The sequence below is a fragment of the Myotis daubentonii genome, chromosome 2 (genome assembly GCF_963259705.1).
Source record: "Myotis daubentonii chromosome 2, mMyoDau2.1, whole genome shotgun sequence".
Lineage (NCBI taxonomy): Eukaryota > Metazoa > Chordata > Mammalia > Chiroptera > Vespertilionidae > Myotis > Myotis daubentonii.
This window is the reverse complement of record NC_081841.1, coordinates 187,604,097-187,630,273: the sequence shown is the minus strand read 5'-3', so window position 1 is coordinate 187,630,273 and position 26,177 is coordinate 187,604,097. Positions and strand designations below refer to the sequence as shown.

At 38.6% G+C, this 26,177-nt stretch overlaps 1 long non-coding RNA gene across 3 annotated transcripts; it reads left to right on the top strand.

Annotated features, from left to right (window-relative positions):
* The first annotated feature begins 611 nt into the window (after positions 1-611).
* Positions 612-13,393, top strand: LOC132226415 (uncharacterized). 3 transcript variants are annotated; one of them, XR_009451048.1, is made up of 3 exons: positions 612-825; positions 6,191-6,307; positions 12,686-13,393. It is a non-coding gene; the product is annotated as an uncharacterized LOC132226415 (long non-coding RNA). The 3 variants fall into 3 exon arrangements; XR_009451047.1 differs by lacking the exon at positions 612-825 and adding an exon at positions 3,126-3,281; XR_009451049.1 differs by lacking the exon at positions 612-825 and adding an exon at positions 3,657-3,694.
* Positions 13,394-26,177: the final 12,784 nt, after the last annotated feature.

Below are 26,177 nucleotides of genomic sequence, written 5' to 3'. Positions count from 1 at the left end.
GCGGGCACATCCCCAGTGGGAGGTGTGCAGGAGGCGGCTGATTGATGTTTCTCTCTCATCGATGTTTCTGGCTCTCTATCCCTCTCCCTTCCTCTCTGTAGAAAATCAATAAAATATATATATATAAAATGATTTACAGGTATTCTTAAAAAATTCAAGAGATTAACCCATTTTATCTATACATTTACTATAAATGTAGTTCGTAGTTTTCTTGCCTTTTAATTTACCCCCCCCCTTGAAGTTTACTTTCAAATATCAAAAGGATTAAATTTTTATCATTGCTTTTATGCTTAGAAAGTTACCCTCTATACTAGAGGTCCGAAAAAAACCACATTAAATATGTCTTTTAGTTTTATGTTTTTAATCTTGTGTCATATACACTAAACTCTTCAATCCACCTGTAATCAATCTTGGTGTATGAGAGAAATAAGGTCAATGCTCTCTGTTTTGAATCAGCCTGTCTCCCCTCCTCCACTGACTTCGATGCTTCCTTTATGTTACCCGGCTGTTGGCTTATATGTCTATTTTAACACTTTCTTTTGGGGAAAAAAGGCTCCCCCATGTTAATATTTTTTCTTTTAAATATTATTCAGTGTCTCCAGTTTCTGACCAACGCGGTGCCTCTAAGATCTTTGTGAGAGTTGCTGGGTCCGTGTCTTTGCTCCAACCGGAGGGCCAGAGCAGCTCTCACGTGCAGTAAGAGTTGCTGGTACAGACCGGTCCACAGCAGAGCCACTCATTTACTCGAAAACAGCAACCATTTGCCAGGACTTTGTGTGCCGGCTTTTTGAATTGGGACCAGAATATTTTCTTAGAGAAAATGAGGTGAGAAAATTCATTCATCAACTCTGACTCACAGACATGTAGATGGGACATTGTCTAATCCGGACTATAAATTTGTGCTTTCATAAAATAACTTTAAGAAAAGACACAAAGAGTATGAATTTTCAAGGATTGACTTTCATTGAATTCATAGAAGAAAGACCCCTCTGAGTGAAAGGGATTCTTGGATCACAAAAGAAATTTAATTACTTCTTCAAGCTCTAATGATGGTACTTTTCTGTAATTTTAAAAATAATCTGGGTGAACGTTCCTTTTTGCTTCACTATCAAAGTGAGGCAGGCAGCAGGGAGAGTCCAGGGGGGAAACAAGCATCGCTTTGTTCTACTTTCGACCCCTCAGCAATTCCTAAGGCTATAAAATACACCTCAGGCTGTAAAATATCCTCACTGGCATCATTGCAGGTTGCCGTTGTACCAACCCAAACTATGTGCTTACAATTGCTTACTTTCTAACATACTCTACATTGAAAGGTCTGCATCATAATTTGTTTTTCTCTTCTGTCTCATAACAGTGGCTCTCCAGCTGAGACCAACCTGATGGAGCAAATTTCAAAGAAACTTAGAGTAATAGACCATGCAAAATTAGTGCATATAAATATTACAGAGAAGATTTTATAAGTATCATGAGAACTTTATTAATTTACTATAATACAATTTACTATTAATATAATACATAGTAATATACTTTACTATTAACATAATAGTGATTAATAATAGATTATTATTAACTGATAAGTAATGATTAATTTTCAAATTAATGTAATATGAGTTACTCTTACAAGGGTGTGATTCTATAACTTATATCTTATAAGGTAGCTTACTGTATGTTAATAGAACAAGACATAGCATTTTAAGTACAGCAAACTTACAATGAGAAATCCATTTTGTAGTTTCTTTCGTTGGAGAAGAATTCATATTACAGCATGTATCACTGGCAACTTATTTCCTACATGCTGTACATGAAAAAGAATCAAAATTTAAATTTTAAACTTTCTTTTCGAGTTTATGCTAAATTATGTGATGCTGTCAATGTGTCAGGGATTTTGTTGTGCTGTTTTTTTTTGTTAGCCTATCATTTTTAAAGAAACCTTAAGCAAAGAGCATTTAAACTAATACGTAAATCTGTCAGTGTTTTCAAAAGTGCTATAACATTTCAAAGAGAAAAGCATTGTTCTTTACGTTGCCCAATATAGCAGTGAAAGTAGGGCAGGTTGATTCAGCCTAAGACTCCGAAGCTGCACTGTCATGTCACCTAGCACTTAAAAGCTCTTAATTTACATTTTCTGAAAAAAATTTATAGACCTAGATATCTTTGAACCAGCAAGACTGTTCATTACAGGAAGTTATTATTTTTATCAGGCTGTTAGTTTCTGAAGTCTCTTGGCAACAATACAAAAATAGCTTTCCCTTGTTAATAAAGAACAATCTGCAAAAACAAATTAGAAATGTGTTAAGGACAAAATAAACAGACGCTTTATTTTTTAAACTTGGGGGCCTCTGAATTTCACAGACTTCTGGAATCTGGGGAGCTCCACCCAACTGCTACACGTTTTATTGCTCTGTTATAGGTTTGGCATGAGAAGAATAATTTTCCAACTGTTGGAACAATGCAGATTCACATTTTTCCAGAAGGAAAAAAAAAAGCTCTATCTTACATATTAAATTCCAAATAGAGAAACAGTGTCTGTATCACTCTTCCCATTTTATGATGGAATTTGAGAACTAAGGGGAAAATTACATATATGAAAATGGTATATCTAAGTGGAATTGAAACCTACATCTGGTGAAAGAATTTTCACATCGTGCAGAAAAGTCAATTCACAGAGCATAGCTCCCATGTTGTGAAATCCCACTTAAAACAGTCACTGGAGGCCAGTCACCTGGGATTTGTTGAAATAACTCCTGTCTAGTTCTCACTATTACATGTTATACACACATTGCTGACTGCTAAAGAGAGCTTGGTGTAACTCTCACTGAGCAATAGTTCTTTGACTTCTTGCTTAGTCTAATAATTTCTTCTAGGTGATTAGAGAGGAAGTATTGACTTGATTGCCATTGCAACCAGCATTGCCACTGCAACCAACACACCTGTTTGGGTGGGGTGGGGAAAGGCTAACTTGCTAACTTTTATTTGAAATATGGAATTGCAATTTTTTTTATATTTACACAAAGGATGGTATAAATAATGTGAAACAGAAAGTAATCGTTCATGTTCTCCACCCCCCCCCCCGAAATAGGCAGACTTTTATCAATAGATTTCCTCAATTGGAACTGAAGTGTGGCTTAGGCACCACGGTAAAGCCGTTCAGATTTCGTCCTCAGACTGCAGGCATGGTGCTGGAGCAAAATGACGGCAGTGGAGGCAGAGGGCTGAGTGACTGGGGCGGTTTACCTGGCGAGTGGGTGACATCCCCGCACCAAGATGCACAAAGCACGCAGGTATTTGCATCTGTGAGGAGCAGAGCCAGTGGGAACAGTGCCTGTGCATTTCCGACGGCTCTTATCATTTTTTTTTTCCAGGCAGGAATAGTGTTGCTCCTCTTTGTTACAGTCGTCATGTTCACACCCAGATGACATACCTGCTGAAATGTCAGCTTAGAGAACTGTGTTTTCATGGCTTGTCCTCTCCACTCCTTGATGTCTGCATGTCTTCATCCTCGGCTGGCTGTTCCTTTGCTCTCATCTTTCCCTCTCCCTGCTCTCCTCCCTCCCCAGTGCTGACAGTCCTCTCCTCTCTCTGTCTCTCCGTCCCTCTCCCCACTCCAGGGGAAACTTTCCTAGGAGTCTCTGCAGAAGCCCGAGCCAGTGCAGTCCATGCAGGTGACAGGTTGCAGGATCCAGTGTAACTAGAGGTAGGGGAGGTTCGGTGAGATTTGTGACTTCTGTGTCTGGAGAGGCAGGCAAAGCTGATATCAAGCGACCATCTGTTTCAGCCCAGGGCTTTCAGGGGGTAAGGTATCACTTCCCCCAAGAGGCAGCTGAGGTCTTGAGAGGTTAAGTGATCTGCTCCAAACCTCACAGCTAAGGAATGGTGCGAGCTGTGTGTGTGTGTGTGTGTGTGTGTGTGTGTGTGTGTGTGTGACAGAGAAACTAGAATGTTGGTGGCTTCCTGCTAGAACTAACTCCACCCCCATCACGTGGAGGAATTTTTAAATACAGAAAAGTACAAAGAATAATATAACAATAACTTGTATTCTTCTCACTCTCGTTTAAAACTGTTAAAATATTTTGCAATGTTTGCTGCCTGTCTTTTTAAAAATCTACATTCTTTAAAAAATCACTTGGGAAAGATGTATGCATACTCTTGGGGTGGGGGCAGATGGCAAAAAAAAAAAACACCTTACAAAAAAAATTAAAATGCATTAATTCTCAAGAAAGACGCAAAAAGAAAGATAGTACACCCTGTAGATAACACCTGTGCTCCCTTTGACCACCTCACTGCAGGCTCATTTCCTTCCTTTCCTCTTCGGAGACTAAACTACACAGCCAGCCTGAGCCTGGTGAGAATCCTCCCTATTGAGAGCCATATGCAGTATGCGGTATTGCCTTACATGTGCTTCAGTGTCCTATTTTATGGGTCCTCCTAACACTTGAACTTTCTCCACTAAGACCCTATGCTGAGATGAAATGCACATACATTTAGTTCATTCATTTTTAACCAGCATGGTGTGCACAGACCACATTTTAGTTAAATAGTCCCCTCCATGTGTTTTTTGACATTTTGGGCTATTCCACTGTTCCTCAAAACCATATCACAGTAAACATCCAGGGACGTGCCTCCTGTGCACATACGTCTCCTTGGGGATGGAAGTTTGCATTGGTCCTTCATATTTTCACTTGTCCAAAGTGGCTGTAGCAGATATTTCCCTACCAACTTGAAAGGGGGATTCAATGTCCATACATTCTTCTCAATACTCAATGGTTTTAGACTTTTTAGTTTTCATAGAGCTGACTGAAATATCGCTCATCATTTCACTGTGCAAGTAAAAGAAACCAGGTTAGTGTCCAGACATACGAGGAAATGTAACTGTGAGAGGACCCCTTGAGAAGACAGCATGACTCAGCTCTGCCAAAACTCTGAGTTAATGCAGAGGGTCTGGAGAGCTATTTTACTACTTTTTGCCTTCTTTGTGGATTTTTGTCACATTGGTGAGTTAGTTCTGGTATGTTAAAGATAGTGCTATAGAATGATTCACCTTATATAGAAAAGTATTGGACAAATAAAATTCTATGTAGAACATATTTAAGTTCTTTCTCACATGTCAACTGCTTGATTATCTAGACAGAAAAACCCAAACCCTGAAAGTTTAAATGACTTATCCAAGATCTCTCAGAAAGGCTTAAAAAATACATTACAGAAAAAAAGAAAAATTGACCCCAAAACACTGAAATAAAATGGAATAATACTTATTGGGACTCCATCTCATGAGGTTTCCTCATGATTTTATGCACAGCATATGCCATTTCTGACAGTTTTATCTGTGCTACAGGCAGAACCTGTATTATAGAAGATCCTAACTAAATATTAGTCAAATTAATAAATAAGCCAAAAGGGGAAATACATAAAAATCTCTTGGTGTGTACATGCGTTTGAAAGATGTCCCCTGAAGATAAAAATATTATCTCATAGGAAACCATATGCTCAACCTCTTCCTCTTTGCCTCTCAGTGCCTCTATGAGAATCTTAATTGCAGACTGAACCAAATAATGGGGTGCAGTTAGAGAAAATGCTTAAAGTACTGAAAAAAAACAGATTTTATGGAACAATTTTATGAATAAAAACAGGGGCATGCAGTATTAACATCATTAGGAATATGGGTGATAAACTATTTAAATTTTATGATGATATCATCAGTAACATGCATAATATATCACAGGACAAATTGTATTAGTTTTAATAGAAATTGCTGTGAAGATATAAGAGCAATGACTTTTTTAACAACTTGCCAATGGGATGAAATCTAGAACATTAAGCAAAAATTAGTTTAAAAGTTGGCTTCATGTAATTAAATGAGGTCATTTTGAGTGAAATAAATGATTAACTTTATGGATTAAAAGAAATGTTTTTCAGACAAAAATGCCAAGACTTAAGAGTGCCATTTGTGTGTGTGAGAGTGTATGACTGCTTACATTCAGAGAGGCAACAAAGAGAGTTATTTCATGAGCTTTAGTAGGATGGGTTTATATTGAAACCAAGAAGTATGTCAGTGAATGTGAAATTAACAAGAAATGAATAGACTCCAAGGAAAAGAGGCGTGGTGTGCGGTTTGAGAACCAGACAGTATTCTGGTAAATGCCTCCAGTCCTAATGCAAAGAGAGGGACAATTTACTTTGTTATCTCCTCTAGTTTCCATGGCCATGATTCATTCAGATGGAGTCAGTGAGCAAGTTTTTGCACCGCGGTCCTCAATCGAAAGTCAAGCTTTGGAAGAGGAAATGCAGACTAACTTTCCCATATTTGGAGGTAACATTTGGCAAGAAGGCATAATACCTCTCTCAGAGGAGCTGTGAGCTTTTCACTAATCATGGTTATTACTCACCTGCAGGCCAACGCCTCCACCGGCTCAGGGTCCCCTTTTACCTTGCTGGAGGTTTCTTTTATTATAGAGCATTTATGTGTCACATAAAGCATTTACCAAACATTTTATAATCGTTATTTACTGCTCTACATAGCAACCTTAAGAACACTGCAGCCCTGCCCTGCCCTTTAAACTTCAGGAAGCAGCTGCTCTTTACACCCGGGACCAACCTTCCAAAGGCTCCTCTTGATATCGTTTGCTAGGGTACTGTTAAATCTAAATCAAAGCTAAAGTTTAGAGGTCTCCGTGGTCAGAAAGGAGAATAGATAATTTAGCTGTCTTTTGTACTTTTAGGATTAGGGTGATAGCAGATTTGGAAGAAAAGAAAATGCCTTTAAAATGAAAGGCTGTGTCTTTGACTCGGCCAATATCTTTTGGTTCTAAAATAAATAAGAAGATATTAAAAGTAAAGAAAAATACACAAATACAAAAAATAAACCTCATTGAAATTTATTTTTCAAGCTCTTTGTTGAATACAATACTATCAGGAACAAGATTTTACACTAAAGGGAGTAACATTATAAACAGAAATACCTAACTTAGTTTATGCCTCTTAAAGCTAATTGTTTTTAGCATTTAAAATATATACCACATTTGTAGCATAACATTTATTAAAAATAGCATCAGGTAAATATTTTATGTGGAATAAAGTAAATGCCTTAGTTATGTGTGAAAATTATGTTAAGGCCAGACCATGAAGGAAATGTATTAGGTTAATTTAAAATTTTGCTGATTTTCAATTTATATGTTAAAGAAAATGATGCTTGTGATTTCAGCAAAGATGACAGGTAGTTTTTGGAGCAGAATCCTGGGAGAACTGGTGCATATATGAGTCATTTTAAGCTAGACTGGACTTTACATTCATGAACATTCCCTGGGGAATTTCTCACAAATGACAATGAGTGAGACATCCTAGGAGAATCCTTTTCCATTTGTGGGGCTATTTCTCATGCTTCCTGTCCCAATTTTTCAACCTCTCTGATTATAAAAGAAACCCCAATGTGTACTTGCTTTGTCTCTTCATATTTTATGAAATGTGTACATTACACAGCAACATAGTATTTGTTTTTAAGAAAGCAGAAAAGAGTATGAGGTTGATACACAAAAACAGATATTAAAAAAACATACCAATTGTCAATTGATTTGAATAATTTTATTGAGGATATTCTACTTCATTTGAATAAGGAGGCAGTCTGAAATTTGCTAGCACTCCTCTTTTCCAGAATCTCAAGTGAAAGAAGTGCACATGAAATATTAAAAGCCCCATATAAATGACTTAATACATGTAGAAGAAAAATTCAATTTTTCACGTAGCCATTTTTACTTCATAAAATAATAACTATTGGTAAAACAGAAATTTTTGCTCATTTTTTTCCCCTAATGATATACTATGAACTTTTTGAAAGGTAAAGTACTTGCCAAGTCATTTATTAGTGGTGGACCTGATTATATATTTTCCAAACAATTGTTCCCAGGGTAAACACAAGTTCTGCCATTCAGGGTATGTTCCTCCCAACTATTGTGTGTGTGTGTGTGTGTGTGTGTGTGTTAGAAACTACAACCGACTTATACACTGTTAGGATGGTAATATTATTCTGCCAAGAGATAGCAGCATTCCTATAGAGTATAAGTAGATTTGACACATTTATGGCATATATTTATAGGCTCCCAGACAGAGTGCTTTGCCATCACAACAGTCAGAACTAGGAACAGAGCCCAAGAATTTAGCTTCTAGTCTCTTATTCTAACAACATCCTACCCCCCTACACAAAAAGCCATCTTACCTTGTCAGGAAGAAAGGGGCTTCGGCTCCAGGAAATTGCAAGGCTGTAATTTAACAAGAAAAAACATAAAAGAAAGAAAGAAGAAAATAAAAGTAGTAACTTTCGTTCAAAGTGCTTAGGATTCTGGTAGACGCATTGCTTTTTCTATTGAAGATTTCTGCTGAAGTACTATGCAATTTTCCCTAAGTGCATGGAGAGAATGACACCTACAGTTTTCTCTCCCTCTTTCCCCTCCCCGTGCAGCCCAACACTTACCCCCCTGATCCTGCACTGTTCGTAATGGAAGGGGCAGTGTTTTTTCCAGAGGAGCAGGAAGTTGATCTTGGAAAGGGTGAGCGTTGGGGGCCACAGGCAGCCAGTGCTGTCTGCTGCCCTGGGATTATGCACCCTCTTGATCACGGTTAAAATACTCCCATTTTGGCAGTGGGTCATGTGGCCTTATTTGAGCATGAGAAATGTTTCCCCAAAATAGCTCAAAAAATCATGTAAAAACTTGTTTTTCCTGATGATACAAACATTCGGATTCCTGCATGATCTGCTTCTGTATTGAGATTGTAATTGAAGAAAGGAAGGTGTTACTGTGCTGGGAGAAGGAACTTTGATCTCTTGTTGCTCTTCAGCTTTTGGAGTTCATCAAAATCAAATCAATTTCAGATTTGTCTTTGCACAGGTAAGCATAGCTGTAACTACTGTTCCCACGGCTGTGACATCCTCACGGAGCGGGCAGATGACACATTAGCCCCACTGTTTCCTCCCAGACACAGTCAGCTTTTGTTTTTGTCCCCGAGGATCTTGGTCTTGTTTCTTACCTAGGCTATAAGAGTTGGAGTTACCAAAAAGACTTTTCCTTTTGAAGTGTGTGTGTGTGTGTGTGTGTGTGTGTGTGTGTAATTTTTATTTTGTTTGTGTCATTGATGAAAGATAGGATGTTTTTGTCAGTATAGGATGCCCCAAACCATATTCTCAATATCACTTGTTGTAATATAAAAGAGATTAGGACCTATATTTCTAATACATTACTTGGACAATTGTGTTATTTTTTACCCGAGTCAGCCAGTGAATCAGTTAGTTCGGCACCAATGACAATAAATCACCCTGATGTCAGGGGCCTTGGGACTCAGTCCTGGGGCCTCTTCTCTTCTCAGTCTCCATTTATCCCCTCCGTGACTTCGCTCAGTCTCCTGTCCTACTGGCCATTTATATGCCAAAGATGCCCAAATTTATAGCTAGAGTTCAGAACGCTCTGGAATTACAGGCTCATATATTCAATGACTTATGATATTTTGACTTAAAAGTCTGAGAGAGGTTTAATTCTCAGCAAATCCTACTTCTGATATGCTCCCCAAATGTGCTCCATGGCAGACAGCCTTCTTCTTTTTAGTCAACCAACAGCAACTCCAATTCTCCAGCTGCTCTGGCTAACATTTTGGAGTCATCCTTTTCTATTCTCTTTTCCTTGACCCCCATATTCAGACAGTGAGGGGAGACTGTTCACTTCATCCCAACAGCTTTCCAGAATCCCACTGCCCCTCATGTCTCACCTGGATTACTACAATGGGCTCCTCACCACCCTCCCTGCTCTTGTTCCTGCCACTGCCAGCTCCTTTAATCCTACAGCCAAAATTGTCTTTGTAAAGTGTGGATCAGATTATGTCATGCATGAGTCTGCTCACACACTTGCATTGTTCTCCACTTGAGTCAGAAATAAAATCCACATGGTTAGAGGGTCCAATAAGACCCTCCATGATCAGACTCCCCACAGCTTGTCCTGGGTTTTTTCTCTTAAATCATCTCCCGCAACTTCTCCCTTCATTATTTGCCACTAGGTCCTTCCTGCAGTTCTTGGATGGTACCAGTTCTTTCTTGATGTAGTTTTCACTGGTTGTTCTTTCTTCCTGAAAATATCTCCATGGCCAATTTCCTCCTTTCCATCATCTTTGCTCAAAGTCTCCGCGATAATGAGTTCTATCCTGAAATTCCTCTTTAAAATGCACCTTCAACCCCACAGTCTCCATTACCTGCTGAACATATTTTTCTTTCAAAACTATTATATAATTTACTCATTCATTAGTTTTGTGTATATTATCACCTTTTCTTGCATCCCACACCCCCATGTAAGATTCACAAGTAGAGATCTGTATCAGTTTTATTCTGAAGTATCCCAGCCACCTAGAACAGTGCATGGCGCATAGAGATGCTTAATACGTTTTTCTTGAATGAATGGCATCTTACATGTGTGTGGAGTTAAAGAAATGCAGCAGAAAATAACATCTATGCGCTTATAATGTTAAGAAACTAAGGGACGGAGAAGGGAAAACCAAATGAAGAATCCTAAGAGCAAAATCCACAGACCTTGTCATTAGACAGAGGACTAAGAGCCGTGAAAGAGAAGAGAGGCATTTAGAATGAATATGTTCAAGGAGGACCCCAGATAGTATTGAACTCACTGCTCTGTTTGCAGGTGAGGAGGCCTTGCTAGGGTCAGGCAGCAGCTAGATCTCTGAGAATCCCTTGTAAACCTAATGCTAATGTTAATAGAGTGGGGATGGCTGAGAAACCTGCTGTCTGGTTCTCCCACCCCTAAGCCTTTATGAGGCTGCTCCTTGTACTTAGATGCCCTTCCTCTCTCTCTTCACCGAGCTGCCTTGGACTTCTACTTCAGGTCTTAGTGTGCATATCACTTTCTGAGGCTCCTTCCCCAACCTCCCCCTTGCCCCTGGGACTGGCTTCCTCAGCTCAGTGCTCTGCGGAACTTTACTTTCTCATCAGATTAGCTTTTGAAGTCTTTCTTCCTGACCAGTCTGAAAATTCCTCAGGGCAAGGAGTATCTTTGTCCTGTTCCCAGCCTGAATCCTAACACCCAGCAGCCGAGGAATGTTTGTGGGATGAATGACTGTCAACCACACCCTAATCCAGGCTATGTTAGCAATTATCATTGACAGAGAACCTGGGATTCGACACTGACAGGGCTCTGACTTCCCAGTCAGACTGTCTCCCAGTCCCACTGCACCTAATACCCTTGTTCAGAGGGATGCCTGACTCATCAGAAATATTTTGGAAAAGAGAAAGGAGTCTGAAAACTCCAGTCCCCTCACTTGATGTCATTTGGCACGTGTTGAGGGCTTGGGGGGATACAAAATTTCATAACCCTTTCCTGCTTATAAAGAGCTCAAAGCCCAGTTGGGGAAAAACATAGTAAAATTTACTTAAAATATTGAAACAAGCAGTATCAGAGAAATGTATTAATGAGACCATGGCAGCCCTGCACTTGGGTGGAAGGTTCAAGGACTGTCTTAAAGAGTGCATTTGGCACATAAGTAAGCCAAGCCATACATCTGGAGCAGGGCTCTGCACACTGGGGCCATGGGTCAAATCTGGCCCTTTGCCTGTTTTTGTGTGTGGCCTGGGAAATAAACATTGTTTTTGTATATTTAAATGGGAGGATAATATTTTATGACACATAAATTATATGAAATTCAAATTTCAGAATCCACAAATAAATTTTACTGGAACACAGCCATGTTCATTCATTTAGGTGCAACTATATGCTTATAGTTCTAAAACTGAAAATATTCACTATTTGCCCCTTTACAGAGAAATAAAATTGAGCAACGAGTTAGAGAAAACAGCATGTACAAAGCTCTATCTGCAAGCTATTCAGCTTGATTAGACTATAAAAGGTGTGTGTGTGTGTGTGTGTGTGTGTGTGTGTGTGTGTGTGTGTGGTAGAGGGGTGTACATGTGTGAAAGGGGGTGGGATATGTCAGGAAATGAGGTTGAAGAGAGAGAGACAGGGAGCAATCTTGAATAGATTTTGCACAGCATGCTATAGTTCTATGCCTCCTCTGCAGACAGTGGATGCTAATATAGGGAGTTAAGCAGGAGGGTGACCCACTCAGACTCCTGTACCAGTGAACCAACTGCTTGGTCACTCGCATCTGTGTGGGCGGCCTTGTGGGCAGAGATTGTGAGACTTCAGTACACCTGATAATTAATCCTGTCATTGTTATTAAATTATCCCATTTTTTATGTCTGTACCAAAACTGTAGTCAACCTAGAGTACTTTTTCCCCCTCTATCCTTCCTTTTTTTTTTTAAAAAAATATATTTTATTGATTTTTTACAGAGAGGAAGGGAGAGGGATAGAGAGTTAGAAGCATCGATGAGAGAGAAACATCGATCAGCTGCCTCCTGCACACTCCCCACTGGGGATGTGCCCGCAACCAAGGTACATGCCCTTGACTGGAATCGAACCCAGGACCCTTGAGTCCGCAGGCCGATGCTCTATCCACTGAGCCAAACCGGTTAGGGCTCCCCCTCTATCCTTCCAAGAAATTCTTTAGAAACTGGTATCTTAATCATGAAGATTACTCCACTCATGTTAAGAGGACCTACGTGGAGTCTTCATAGGAAAAACGCTATTTAAGTTACAACACAGTTGTAATGCAAAATCTTTTTCTTCTTGTTTGTTTGTTTCTAGAGCTATTTGCTGAGAATTCCCAGTCCATTATCATGGAGCAATATTTCTCCATCTTTCCTCAAGGATTCCTTACACTTCAAAGAAGACTTGTAGACAGCTGGCAGGAGGACTAGGTTCCAGATGGGGATGTTATCTGCATTCACTGTGCTCACCTCCGGAAATGCTCACATTTTAAAATTTCAGCTTCATGCTCCCTTTGAGGTGTGGAGTGTATACTTCAGAGAGTGCACCTCATAAATGCGGCCACAGACTAGTACCCCCAGCACTGTGGGCTCCTTCAATTCTGTCCTTAAAATGACAAAAAGTCACAAGCAGACCTTCTGGTTATGAATAGCTAGGGCAGCAGCGTTTCCAGAACAGAAGGTGTATTTCTTCTAAGAACAGCCTTTTCTTGCTTTTAAATAATTTTGTAAGGTTTGACTACTGTCATTTCAAGGAAGTGTCCATGTTGATGGGCACTTCAGTGAAATATAGTTTCTCCTTCATATATGAGTTCCACTGGGTCAGAGGAAATGAAAGGTCAAGTTTTAAAATATCATTTGTGTTGTTTTTTATAATTTTTTCTTCATTTATCTTTTACTTGTTTCAAAAATGACAGTTATTAATGACAAAGCACTAATTAAAAAACATTAAAACATGTTTTAAAAAATGTTTATTGTTAAAGTTATATGAAAATTTATGTAAGTTACAAAAGTAATGACACTCTTGTTTTCTAACATCAAATAAATTATAGATACTATTCACATTGATTCATTGATATTTTTTAGAACATGCCTCTGAGGGTTCAAAGACCTTCTATACCTTGTCACCATTATCTGCAAAATATCATGCTTCTAATATGTGGCCTCCTCTTGTCAATTATATAGTTGTACATATAATGTCAGTTACTTTTTGCTTGGGTATGAAGGAGCAATACGGTCACCTGGTCTTAAATAACAACAAAGCAGTTAGAAGATATAGGAGGAGTAATGGTAAAAGTACATGGCACTTTAACACTGTTTAAATTTTATATTTATAGAATTATTACTTAGAAATGAAAATGAAATGATGAACTGCACAACATTAGTATTGGTAAATTGAATAGGTAAGACTCTATCAATTGGAAATTATAGAAAATCTAATTCAAATTGGCCTAAGCAAAAGAGGAATGGAACCATTGGCTCATTTAACTCAGCCTTTCAGTACTGCTTATTTTAAAATGTATATGAGAGAGTCATGGTGCAGGAAGAGGAAGACATTCGGGACTACTATTTGAATGAGAAACAGAAGATGACCAAGGCCAAGTATCCTCCAGTCAATCAGAAGTACGAGTATTTTCAGGGGTGGGCAAACTTTTTGACTCGAGGGCCACAATGGGTTCTTAAACTGGACTGGAGGGCCGGAACAAAAGCATGGATGGAGTGTTTGTGTGAACTAATATAAATTCAAAGTAAACATCATTACATAAAAGGGTACGGTCTTTTTTTTTCAATAGTTTTATTCATTTCAAACGGCCGGATCCGGCCTGCGGGCCGTAGTTTGCCCATGGCTGGGTTAGATGCAGGGGCTCAAAAGACATAAACAGTTTCACCCTTTTTTCTGCTTCCATCCCTTGATTTCACTTCTTGGGTCATGAGATGGCAACCAGCAGATCCTACATTATGTCACATCATTCTTTCCTAGGGGCAAGACCAAGAGTCTCCTCAGTATTTCCACTCACAACTCTCATTGATAGTCACTACCTTTGGTGAGGGGATGGCATTTGCTGATGGCTTGGGGTTGACCATGTCAAGTGGACTAAGGGCAACGAAGGGGGTAGATTTCTAGAGAAAAATCCAGTGCTATCAGTGGAAGACGTAGGATGTTCAGGAGAGTAGGTACTTAGGAAGGAGATTTTTTTTTGGCACCTTCTAGTTCAGGGATCACATTAAGGTTAGCAAAGAATGTGGCTGATAGGATCAAGAACTTTTCCTTAGAGAAAGTTAGTATTTGGTGTTTGCCTCCTCTGTACAAAGAGTGGTTTGTATAGAGGAAGGTTGCCCTGGCTGTCTGCTTACTGAGTGGCAGTCCAAGGGAAACACCTGGGAAATCTAGACTGTGAGAGGCTGTGGCTACTAACCTGGAGGAGAGTCTAGCCTGGCAAAAAGATCGGATTGGATAAGGGACACAGATCCCAGAAGATCTAGAAAATAGAATGGTTAGGGGGTGGGCTCATTAGAAGCCCAGGAAAACTTGGGAAGTTGATTGGTTAGTTTGAAAGGGCACCTGATCTGTTCCAAACCAGAGATAATATAATCAATCTAACAAAGAAGCTCTCTTTCTCTCTTGCTCAGTTACACACTAATAGGCCCTGGCCCCATTGGCTCACGCATTCTCTCTCCATAGCAACCGTGCTGCCCTAGCAGCCACCTCTGGCCCAGCAGATGCGAGGACCAAATGTGAGCACAACACCAGCCAGGAATAAACTACATTGGTAGGATGGGGACATACATTTGGGCTTGACGAAGGCAAGACTGGACTTTTTACATAGCGGGACAGATGAAGATGAGGCATCAGGAACTGGGGGCCAGCCTTCTATTTCCACCCAAAATAAATCTTACCATGCCACAATCTCCCATACATGGGTCTCTGGAATGTTTTCTTTGTGATCCCATGAAAGAACACAATTTCCACTGGCAAGATCACCATCATGAAATTCTTAATTTTTAACAAGAAAGTTTGCATTTTCATTTTGCACTGAGCCCTGTGTTGTCAGTCCTAATGACTAAAAGATTAGAGTTAAGCCACAAGGAAGGAACTAGCTTGAGGGTCATTGTCACAGGGATTCCTTCGGGAAGCACTTACTGCTCCCTGAAAGGGCTTGGAGGAGTATTACTGATGCACAAACTCAAGGGTGTCTTACGTAACAGCCAGAGAACAAATTTTGACTTCATTAAAGGAACTATAAAGAAAACAAGATCTTCATGTGGGAAGGTGTCTCAGAAGGACTCACACTGCATTCAAGACAAAAGGAGCTTGGAAGATGCCTAAAGCCCAGAGAACACTGGTGACTGATTGGAACCTTTTCTGTCCACTGACCTCTCCTCCCACCCAGCACACTCCAACCCAGGAAGAACCAAAGACTGCAGTGGGGATGAAGGTAGGACAGTAAATAAAAAGAAGAAGAAGAAGAAGAAGAAGAAGAAGAAGAAGAAGAAGAAGAAGAAGAAGAAGAAGAAGAAGAAGAAGGAGAAGAAGAAGAAAAATAGATTCCTGTAAATCATAGCAATAATTTTACACAGGAAATAGCTTTATTGGTTTTGTTTTGGAACAGTAAAACAAGTTAAAAAGCCTTCACACCTTAGTCGGTTTGGCTGCGTGGATAGAGTGTCGGACTGCGGACTGAAGAGTCCAGGATTTGATTCTGGTCAAGGGACATGTCAAGGTTGTTGGCTCGATCCCCAGTGTGGGGCTTGCAGGAGGCAGCCGATCAATGATTCTCTTTCATCATTGATGTTTCTATCTCTCTCTCTTCCTTCCTCTCTGAAATCAATAAATATATGTATTTTTAAAAAGCCTTCACAAGTAAGTGTTTTTATTTTTAGAAAAAAAATTATTGATTTCATAGAGGAATGGAGAGGGAGAGAGCGATAGAAACATCAATGATGAGAAAGATTCATTGATTGGCTGCCTCCTGGACGCCTCTTACTGGGGGTTGAGCCTGAACCCAGACATGTGCCTTCTTTGGGAATTGAACCCTGATTTCCTGGTTCATAGGTCATTGCTCAACCACTGAGCCATGCCAGTTGGGCACTTCATGAGTAAGTTTTTATGAACACCATAAAATAAATTATGTGTAAATATTAGGAAAAAGCATTTTGAAGATGTAGCCTCCAAAAAAGTCCTTTCATGGTGATCATGGGGATTTGGTAGCAAAGGCAAACCCACCATGCTTGCAATTTGGTGATAATTGGATCTCAGTTGTGGTAGTATATCCTATCAGGGTCATAGCTGTGTTGTGAAAGAGAGGAAATTAAAAGTACTAGCCAGAAAGTCACTCAAAGTACATTAAGGTCATGACAGAAACTAATAACAAGGAAATTCACAGCTTAAGCCAACCTTCCCTCCACGGACTCAAAGGAACATCTAAAAGAGGCTGTTAGGAAGACACCCTGGTGGGCCCAGGTACTGGAAGTCAGCCTTAACTATACATGTCCTTGTTTTCATTAGCTTGGGTTACAAACTGGGCATTTTTTGAATGCCCTTTTGATAAATGAACTTCCAAAGTGAACTTCTGTTTTTTTTAGGAGTTCCATGGTAAGAGAACTTCTGTAATCAGTAATCACCCATTTTATTTCTTTTTTTTTTGTATGTGTGTGTGTCTAATTTCACAATGAAAGACAAACTTATCCATTATCTCATAATTGCCTATCTTGTCCTGTAGAACAATACTTTCTTTGTGGAACAAAACATTCTTCTAAGGATTTAGTGAAACTGGTTGAGCAGGTTCCCCTCAATAGCAGAAACCAACTCTAACAGTAGCTCTCAGATGGAATCTCAAGCATTCGTGTTCACATAGGAGTAAGCAAACATTGAATATGTGACCAGCAAGCTTTTTATTGTGAACACTCAAAGGTAGCATGAAATTGTTGTCTGAGAATAAAACAGAAATACCTCAGGTACTTAGTGATCAGCGAAGATAGAGAAACCCAGTGCTGGAAATTTTAGGAAAGAATCCAACTGCTGGAGTCTGCAGCCCATATAACTACATGTTCATCTCACCTGCATTTTCAGAGCAACCTGGAGGTTTGCCTGTGACCAACTGGGCTTGAGATTTTGGCTCTATTTTACTGAAAAGTAAGTCAATAAATAAATAAATAAATAAATAAATAAATAAATAACAAAATGACTGGAAAATTACATTTTTTAAAATATATATTCTTATTGATTTCAGGAAGGAAGGGAGAGGGAGAGAGAGAGATAGAAACATCAATGATGAGAGAGAATCATTGATTGGCTGCCTCTTGCACACCCCCACTGGAGATGGAGCACACAACTTGGACATATGCCTTGACCATGGAATCAAACAGTGACCTCCTGGTTCAGAGGTCAATGCTCAACCACTGAACCATGCTACCCGGGCTTTTTCTTTTCTTTTTTACCCAATGACCCATTTTATTCCATATTGTCTTCACTGACATCAATGAAATTGAGGAAGAATTGTGCCCCATGTTATAATTCTCTACCTTTAAAATTATATATTTTTTTGCTATTAAATGAAAGTAAAAGCACAAATAGATAAAAGGTAAAAGTTTAAGGAAAAATTCCTCGCTTTTTTTAACGTAAAAATAACATTTGATCAATATCATTAAATGCTGGATCATCTTATCCTTGAAGCCTCTTCCAAGTAAACAGTCTTCCCAGGATATCACTTTTCTGTAGCAACATGCTTAGAAAAAACTTAGCTTCTAAGCCAAGTATGAAATTCTAGCGCCCAAATATTTGCATAGGTAAACATTTTCAAACTCATATTCTTCATACATGCTAAAGCACTTGGTGTTTATAAATGTTTTTGTAATAAGTTTTCAAGTTTGTGTTGGACAGATGTTGTGAAACCCTCAATTAGAAATGGGGTGTTAGGAGATAAAAAAATAGCAATAAGGAGAATATTCTTCAGGTAGCACTTAAAATGATGCTTAGCTCTTAAAATGAAATTATATAAAAACAAAGACCTAGACAACAGAATTTATAATTTTAATGTTACCTCTCCTTAGATTAACACCCCAAATTTGTCAGGATCACTTGATTTGGCAGCTGGGTAAGTCACGAGGTAAAAGGTGCAGCATCCTGGGGGGATAGAATGATTTCTTTCCTCTCTCCAGTTTAGGCAGCCTCATCCAGACTCGTCTATGTGACATCGAGTCTAGGCCATCCTAGTAAATGCACATGCAGTCAGTGAACACAGCAGTATGCAGACACATCTAATTATGTCCAACTCACCCTAAAAAAATTCCAAGTTCTAAATATTGGGAGAATATAAGGACTTTCTAACAAGGTATAATTTGGCTATTTCAAATTAAAGGATTGTGTCTAGTCTAAATTCCATATTACTTCGGTGCACATTAATTTCAATGCACAAATAATTTATAGATTTTACCTGAATAACTTCTTGAAAAGAAGTTACAAATATCAGTCATTTCAAAGATTAAATAAATTGTCTTCCATGGTCCCAAGGAGAACAACCAGTATTTTACATTTCCTGCTCCTTTCTCAAATGTGTTTTTTCCCTCTGTATGTAAAGCCCCTTAATTTAGTGAGCCAAGATGCAGATCAGCTTTAGTGTTTTTATCTGACTCATGGGGGTTCTTCAGAGAAATTGTACCGGTGTTGCTATAGGCAGTTAGACAGACATGAGCAGAGCAATGATGATGAGCCCGGTACAGAAACTCACCAGGGCAGAAAACCCCAAAAGCCTAGGGGCAAAGCTAGGAAAACAAGAACCTCCCATCAGGGTAACCTCTCCTCCACTAACATATCACTGGTCATGCGGTTTGGACCCCTGATCTTTCATATCACTGGTCATGCTGTTTAGACCCACTGACCTTTTCCTCGCTAAAGATAACATCTAGGTCTCAGTTGTATTTCAGCTCCAGGCCAGGAAGGCAGCAAAACCAGACAAGTGGCACCATGGCTGACTCAGAACCAGCTACATTGACTAATGACCCTCTGCCCTGGCACCAATCAATCAGTAGAGACCACAACTCTGAAAGAGCACACCTGGGAAGCTAATGAATATTCCATTGGGAGCCTCCCCGAGACCTCCCCTAAGATTTCCACCAGTAAGAGAGAGAGAAATAAGCTCAGGATGAAGGATTCAGCGAGAGCTCTCCCCCAGGGGAGCATGCCTGTGCCACTCACCCCTTCTTTCCCCTAAAGGTTCCCAGCCAGGGGAGCAATGGGCAATGATAGCTCAACCTGGGCAAACCCCTTAGACCTGTCTCCAAGGACCCCTTTTCTCTGATGTCCTAGTGAGCCAAAGCAGCCCAGCCTAGGCTTGCTGGTTACTTCTATGCCCTTCCTTGTTTCACTGTCCTAAATATGTTTTTCTGCAGCCAATAAATTCTTACTTTGCTGCACTTTGTCTCTTGCTTGAAATTTTTCCTTCAAGAAGACAAGAACTGAGGTCTTGTCTTCTTGCTGCTAACAGTACGAGAGAGGAATCAAGCAACTCAGTATTCATGTTGTTGCTAATTTTTCCATTGCACATTTTTTAAAAAAGTTTTCGTCTGACAGAAAAAATATATTATTTCTCTCTGTAATTCTGCAGCCTATTGTGTGAGAACTGGCTTATTCATTCTTTCATCAAGCATTTATTGAGCTGTTACTTTGTGCCAGGTATTTTGCTAGTATAAGAAACCCAAAGAAAGCAAATATGTTCATCCTGAAAGAGCTTATAGTATACTTACATGTGCTAATCTGTGCCCCATTCATGCACAATCATGCATACTTTTAGGTTTGGAAACCTTTGTGAGATAGTTTACTATCTTTATAAAGAAGACTTTTGATAAGACAATTTGCCCTTACACCTAATATAGTGGATATTGCCAGATAAGTCATCATTATTGATGATGGAGATTTCAGGGGTGCTAATGATAGGGTGGTGGTTCCAAAAATAGGTTTTCAGTGTGAGTGAAAAATATATACCTGTTATTGATTGGTGAGCAACAATGTATTAGATAGAGAAAAAGCTGTGGAAAAAGAAAGATGTACAGAAACCCTGAACCATCTAAGTGGTATGTGGAAGGGGTGCAATTGCATTGTAAGGCAACTGAAACCATTATCAGTCATCAGCAGAGAAAATAAATTAGCAGCCTTGTTTTTTTAATATATCTCTCAAAACTCAATCAAATTTTCTTATTTTAGGAATAAGTTCAGTTACAAGCTTAGGGGGCCCTCCATTGATTTAGTGTCTCTGAAAATAGAAGTTTAGAGAGGTGTGTTGGGGGATCAGCATTGAGAGCCATATGAGACAGTTGGCTTTGTATTAAAAAAAAAAAAAGCCCTGCATTCATCTCCTTCAGGAGGGAAGACTGTGACTTGACACAACTCCACAAAATCTTGGCTTGATATTCCAACTACTTTAACAGGAACCTATTAGATAGAGTCTGTTAGGTCTAGGGCCTTGCTTTTAGGGGAGATGGTAATTGTCTCAGGAATCAATTACTAGTCCACCAAATTTAGCTTTTTAGAAATAATAACAATAATATTCTTCATTTTTATTGTGATCTTACAATAGCTGAGTATTAAAAGTAGAGACTTCACAAACATGATTTGAACCTTAACAGTCATACATGGTGTAATTGTTCCTATTTTGCAAATTAATTATCTGAGTTTTAGGTGTAGGAACCTAAACCTACAGTTTGTCTAAGAACCCACAAATCCAAAGTATCAGAATTGGTGTTAAAATCCAGGTGTCTCTAAAAACTGTATTTTCACTATCATTCCATAAAACCAATGGTAAGATGGACTTTATGCCATTAACTATATGGCTAGTCATTTTTAGATATAAAACTCTCCATTTCTGATATTTTCTTATGTTCTGATGAAAACTCAATGGTAACAATAAAATTAGCTTCAGATGGGCTCAGTGTATTGGTAGCAGAAGGACCTGAGGTGTCTTGATTCATAGGGGTGATCATTATTCATGGTAGTACTTAGAGATTATGTTTGTTGATGTGTATCTAGGAAATATGGTAGCAAACGAAGGGTAGACCAATTTGTTTGTTGTGGAATTGTTGGTGTAGAAGGGGAGATGAGAGCAGAGGTGAAATTTCTGAGCAAAGGCTTTTAGCTGTTTATTTGCAGCTCTAATATATTTGCAAAATCTTTGTCCTAAGTGTGTGATTTCTTGATAACTCATGAACTGCTGTAAAATGCTTTCTGAGTCATAGATCAAAGGAACTGTGTCAGAACTGATAATGCTGTTGTCGCATTTGAAGTTATAAATGCTTACTTTTGATATTGTTGTCTTTGCCTGATATTGTAGGGACTTCATTTTATTATAGTTACCTTTGGATGATGTTTACTATGAATTGATATATTAGTTATTAAGTTTTTACTGTCACATAAAAATCCCCATTTATTCAAGAGAGGAACTGTACATAAATCAGAAGTGAATAAAATAATGGCTTTAGTGGATGTAATTTATTAGCATCATGACTTTAATTAACTTGTTCATAATAATGAATATGTGAATTACCCATGGTTCTGTCTGACAGATATATTAGTCAGTGTTTGCTCACCTTGAACATTTTCTTTTTTTATTGAATTTATTGGGGTGACACTGGTTAACAAAATTATACAGGTTTCAAGTGTACAATTCTACAATACTTCATCTGTACACTGTGTTATTTGTTCACCACCCCAAGTCAAGACTCTGTCCATCACCATTTATCCCCCTATACCCTCCTCCACTGCCCTCCAATGCCCCTGACAATCACCACACTGTTATCTGTGTCCATGATATTTTTCTTTTTTTGCTCAATTCCTCTCCGACCTCTCCCCAGCCCACCTTCCTCTGCTACCTGACAGCTGTCAGCCTGCTCTCTATCTGAGTCGTCTCTATTTTGTTTGTTAGTTCATTTTGTTTAATAGATTTCACATATGAGTGAAATAATATGGTACTTGTCTTTCTTTGACTGGCTCCTTTCACTTCTTTTTTATGGGCAAGTAGTGTTTTATTGTATAAATGTACCACAGCTATTTTATCCACTCATCTACTGGTAACACTTGGGCTGCTTCTAAATCTTGGATATTGTAAATAACACTGCTATGAACATAGGCATGGGTAAACTCTTTCAAATTAGTGTTTCTAGTTTCTTCAGATAAACTCACAGAGATCAAATTGCTGAGTCATAAGGCAGTTCCATTTTTATTGATTTGAGAGAGAGAGAGAGAGAGAGAGAGAGAGAGAGAGAGATAAACATCAATGATGAGAATCATTGATCAGCTGTCGCCTGCACACCTCCTACTGGAGATTAAGTCTGCAACCCAGGCATGTGCCCTGGTTGAGAATCAAACCATGACCTCCTGGTTCATAGATTGATGCTCAACCAGTGAGCCACGCAGGTGGGGCTATCTAGATTTATTTTAAGGAATTCAAAGAACTATTGCTCATTTGATTATGGGAGTGGGCAAGTCTGAAATTTGCAAGATAGGTTGGCAGGCTGGAAGTTCTGGCAAGAGTTAAGAGTTGATGTTGCAGTATTGAGTCCAAAGGCAGACTGGGATGCAGAATTCTTTATTAGGGGACTAAGTCTTTTCACTTAAGGTCTTCAAATGTTTGGATAAGCCCCACCACATTGGAGGTTAATCTGTTTTATTCAAAGACCACTGATTTAAATGTTAATCACATCTGGAAAATACATTCATTGCAATATCTAGATTGAGGTGTTTGACCAAAAAATTGGGCATCAAAGCCTAGCCAAGTTGACACATGAAATTCATTATCACACAGCCTTTTGTGCTTTATTCATTCAAGCATGATGTTTAAGAGATTTATCCATGCTATTACAGGTATTATTAACACTTATTCTCTATATTTTAAAGAATGACTATGCCACAATTATGTATACATTTACCCATTGATGAACATTTGGGTTCTTTCCAGTTTTTGACTAATAAGAAAAATGCTGCCATAAAATATGAAAGTTAGATAGCTCTTAATATGAAGAGCTATCTTAAAGTCACATTAAATGTAATCAATTTTATTTCACAAATTGCTATATAAGTGTCTAATATTTATTGTTTTTTAGCATTTACAGTGTTTGCATTTCTTGCCTCATTTAATTTCTACCATAATAATAAACATGCAAAATAGTGCCCTTTGTACATATTTAATTTACCTCACTTAATATTATCAATTCCATTATTTAAATATTTTTAGTCCCATTTTACAGAAAAAAAAAGAATATATAAGGACTTGCCTAAGATGACTATAGTAAGAAGTGGCAGAGCTGGAATTTGTACCAAGATTCGTCTACTCTAAATTCAGTTAACCTTTTCCCCTGGCTGTCCCCTACATGATAACATTGTAACACAGCATTGCAAAGAGGCATGATCAAAGCTCAATCAAACTGAAGAATTAATTTCTCTGAATTAAAAAGAACACAAACCCTTGACCAATCGTGCCAAACTTTAGGATTGGAAAAATTCAGTCTTCTCTGAAGTAGGTGCTGAAATTTCCATTTTACAAATAAGGAAAAGTGAGGATCACTGAGATTAACTATTTTGCTTCAAATGACATAGCTCATAAGTACTCGAGTTGCAATTAAAGTTTATGTATGTGTGACTCCAAAGGGAATAATCTAATCCTGGGCATCAAACAACTCTTTCTGTAAAGAGCCAGGTTATAATATTTTAGATTTTGTAAAATGTTAGGTTGTGAGACAAAATTGAGAATGTCATATAGGTACTTGCATACTCTGTCTCTGTCAACACTACTCAACTTTATGGTTGTAGCATGCAAATAGCAACATGTGATACATAAACAAATGGTGTGGCAGAATTCTAATCAAACTTCATTTACAAAAACAAGTGGACTTGGCCCATACTGTATAGTTTGCCAACATCTACTCTAAACTATGCTCTTTTGTTCTGTTTATTTGGTGGGGGGTGGGAAGGAGTTCTCTTTTTTAAGTTTATTTTAAGTAAATGGATAGGTGAAGAGTTTCAACTTAATGGTTTATTTAGAAAGTTTGATTAAGTGCCATTAAATGAAAATTCATTTTAGCCTGTTGATGAAAAATTGAGAAAATGGGAAAAATTTTGTGTTAGATAATGCTGGTGAACTAAGACCTGATAACATTGAATTGACTGAACAAAGTGAATGATGGTTAAAACATGAAAAGAAAAGCCAGACCATGTGATAACCTTTAATCAGTTTCTTTTTTTAAAAAAGGAAATATGTCAGTCTCTGTCATATTGAAATCTCTGGCTCATTTTATTCTGTGAACAGTTCATTATGCCAATTGTATGAGTTTCCTATAACAAATTACCACTAACTTAGTGACTTGAAAAAACAACTGCTGCCTTATAGTTCTACAGGTCAAAAATCTCACTGGGCTAAAGTCAAGGTATTTGCAGGACGATGTTGCTTCTGGAGGCTCAAGAGGGGAAACTACGTCCTTGTCTTTCCCAGCTTCACAGGCTGCCTGCATCCCTTGGCCCATGTACCCTTCTTCTCATTAGTCTTACCCCCGCTTCGGTTGTCACACCTCTGGCTTTCATCGCCTGCCTCTCTTATAAGGACCTTTGTGATTACATTGGCCCAGGATCACCTTCCCATATCAAGATTCTTAACTACATCTGTAAAGTCCCTTTTGCCATGTAAGATACCATATTCACAGGTTCTGTGAATTCGGGCATCTTTAGGGGAGCCTTATTCTGTCTACCACACCAGAGATAATAAGCAATGGGGCAGGAAGAAGACCATTTTAACAAGACTATGTTCCTACAGAGCATATAGTGCCCTTCAGTTTGGGGAAGCCTCCATAGTAAGTAGTCCTGTAATTTTTTCGTAAGAAAAAAATGTATTTCTGAGGCCTCTCCACCATCCTCCTGCGGAGCTTATATGAAGTGACAGCCACACTGACTTCATTTGCACTTGAGAGTTTATCAGTATCTTGGCATTCTCCTTGTCTCTTTTAGCCAAGTAATTTGTACCATTCAAAACGTAGCTATTGTTAAGGAAATGATTTAGAGATAATTCAAATGTTGGTGGTATTTAGCACCTACTGAAAGGATTTGTTAAATTTTCTTTTTTGCAGTATTGCATGGGAATATCTAAAGGCTCCCTTTCAAAAGAATTTTACAAAAACACACTATATTATTAAGGCTGTAGAACCAAACTTTGAGGGCATTATTTATTCATTCTTATAACTGTTGAGTAACACTGCATTGTTGGTTTATTGATGTTAGATCATTCAGAATTTTGTGGATAACACCAGGTAAGAATTTTTCTCACCATAAAAAACAACCATTGGATGATACTAGCCTGGTCTACACAGGAGAATTTAAAGCAAACCAAATGACACTCTTTGTGCAGGGTCATTTAGATAAAGAAAAAGCAAAGTGATGCACTGAACTCTGATTTTCAAGGCTTCCCAGGAGAAATTCTGGCGACTTTGTGGGAAATAATCATCATACTAGCGTTCTGTTGAGTTCTAAAAAGATGTGTAAACATCTTGCAACCACACTGAGGGAATCAAAGAGGAGAGCAACAAACCCAGTGTTCTGTATTATAATGTAGAAATTGCCTCTCTGAATAATGCTGGCTGAAATATTAGTGTGGAGGTTGGAGCTTGGTCTCATGGTTGGATTAGAAAGCCAGATTGGTTTCCCAAATAGGTTACAATAATATCTTGTGGCTCTGTCTTTGGCTGCAGAAAGTGTGAATACTAGTAATGGGATCCTATTTTTGAAAGCATCAGCCTTCAGATATTTCCATGTGTAGTTAATCACTGGCAGTAATACT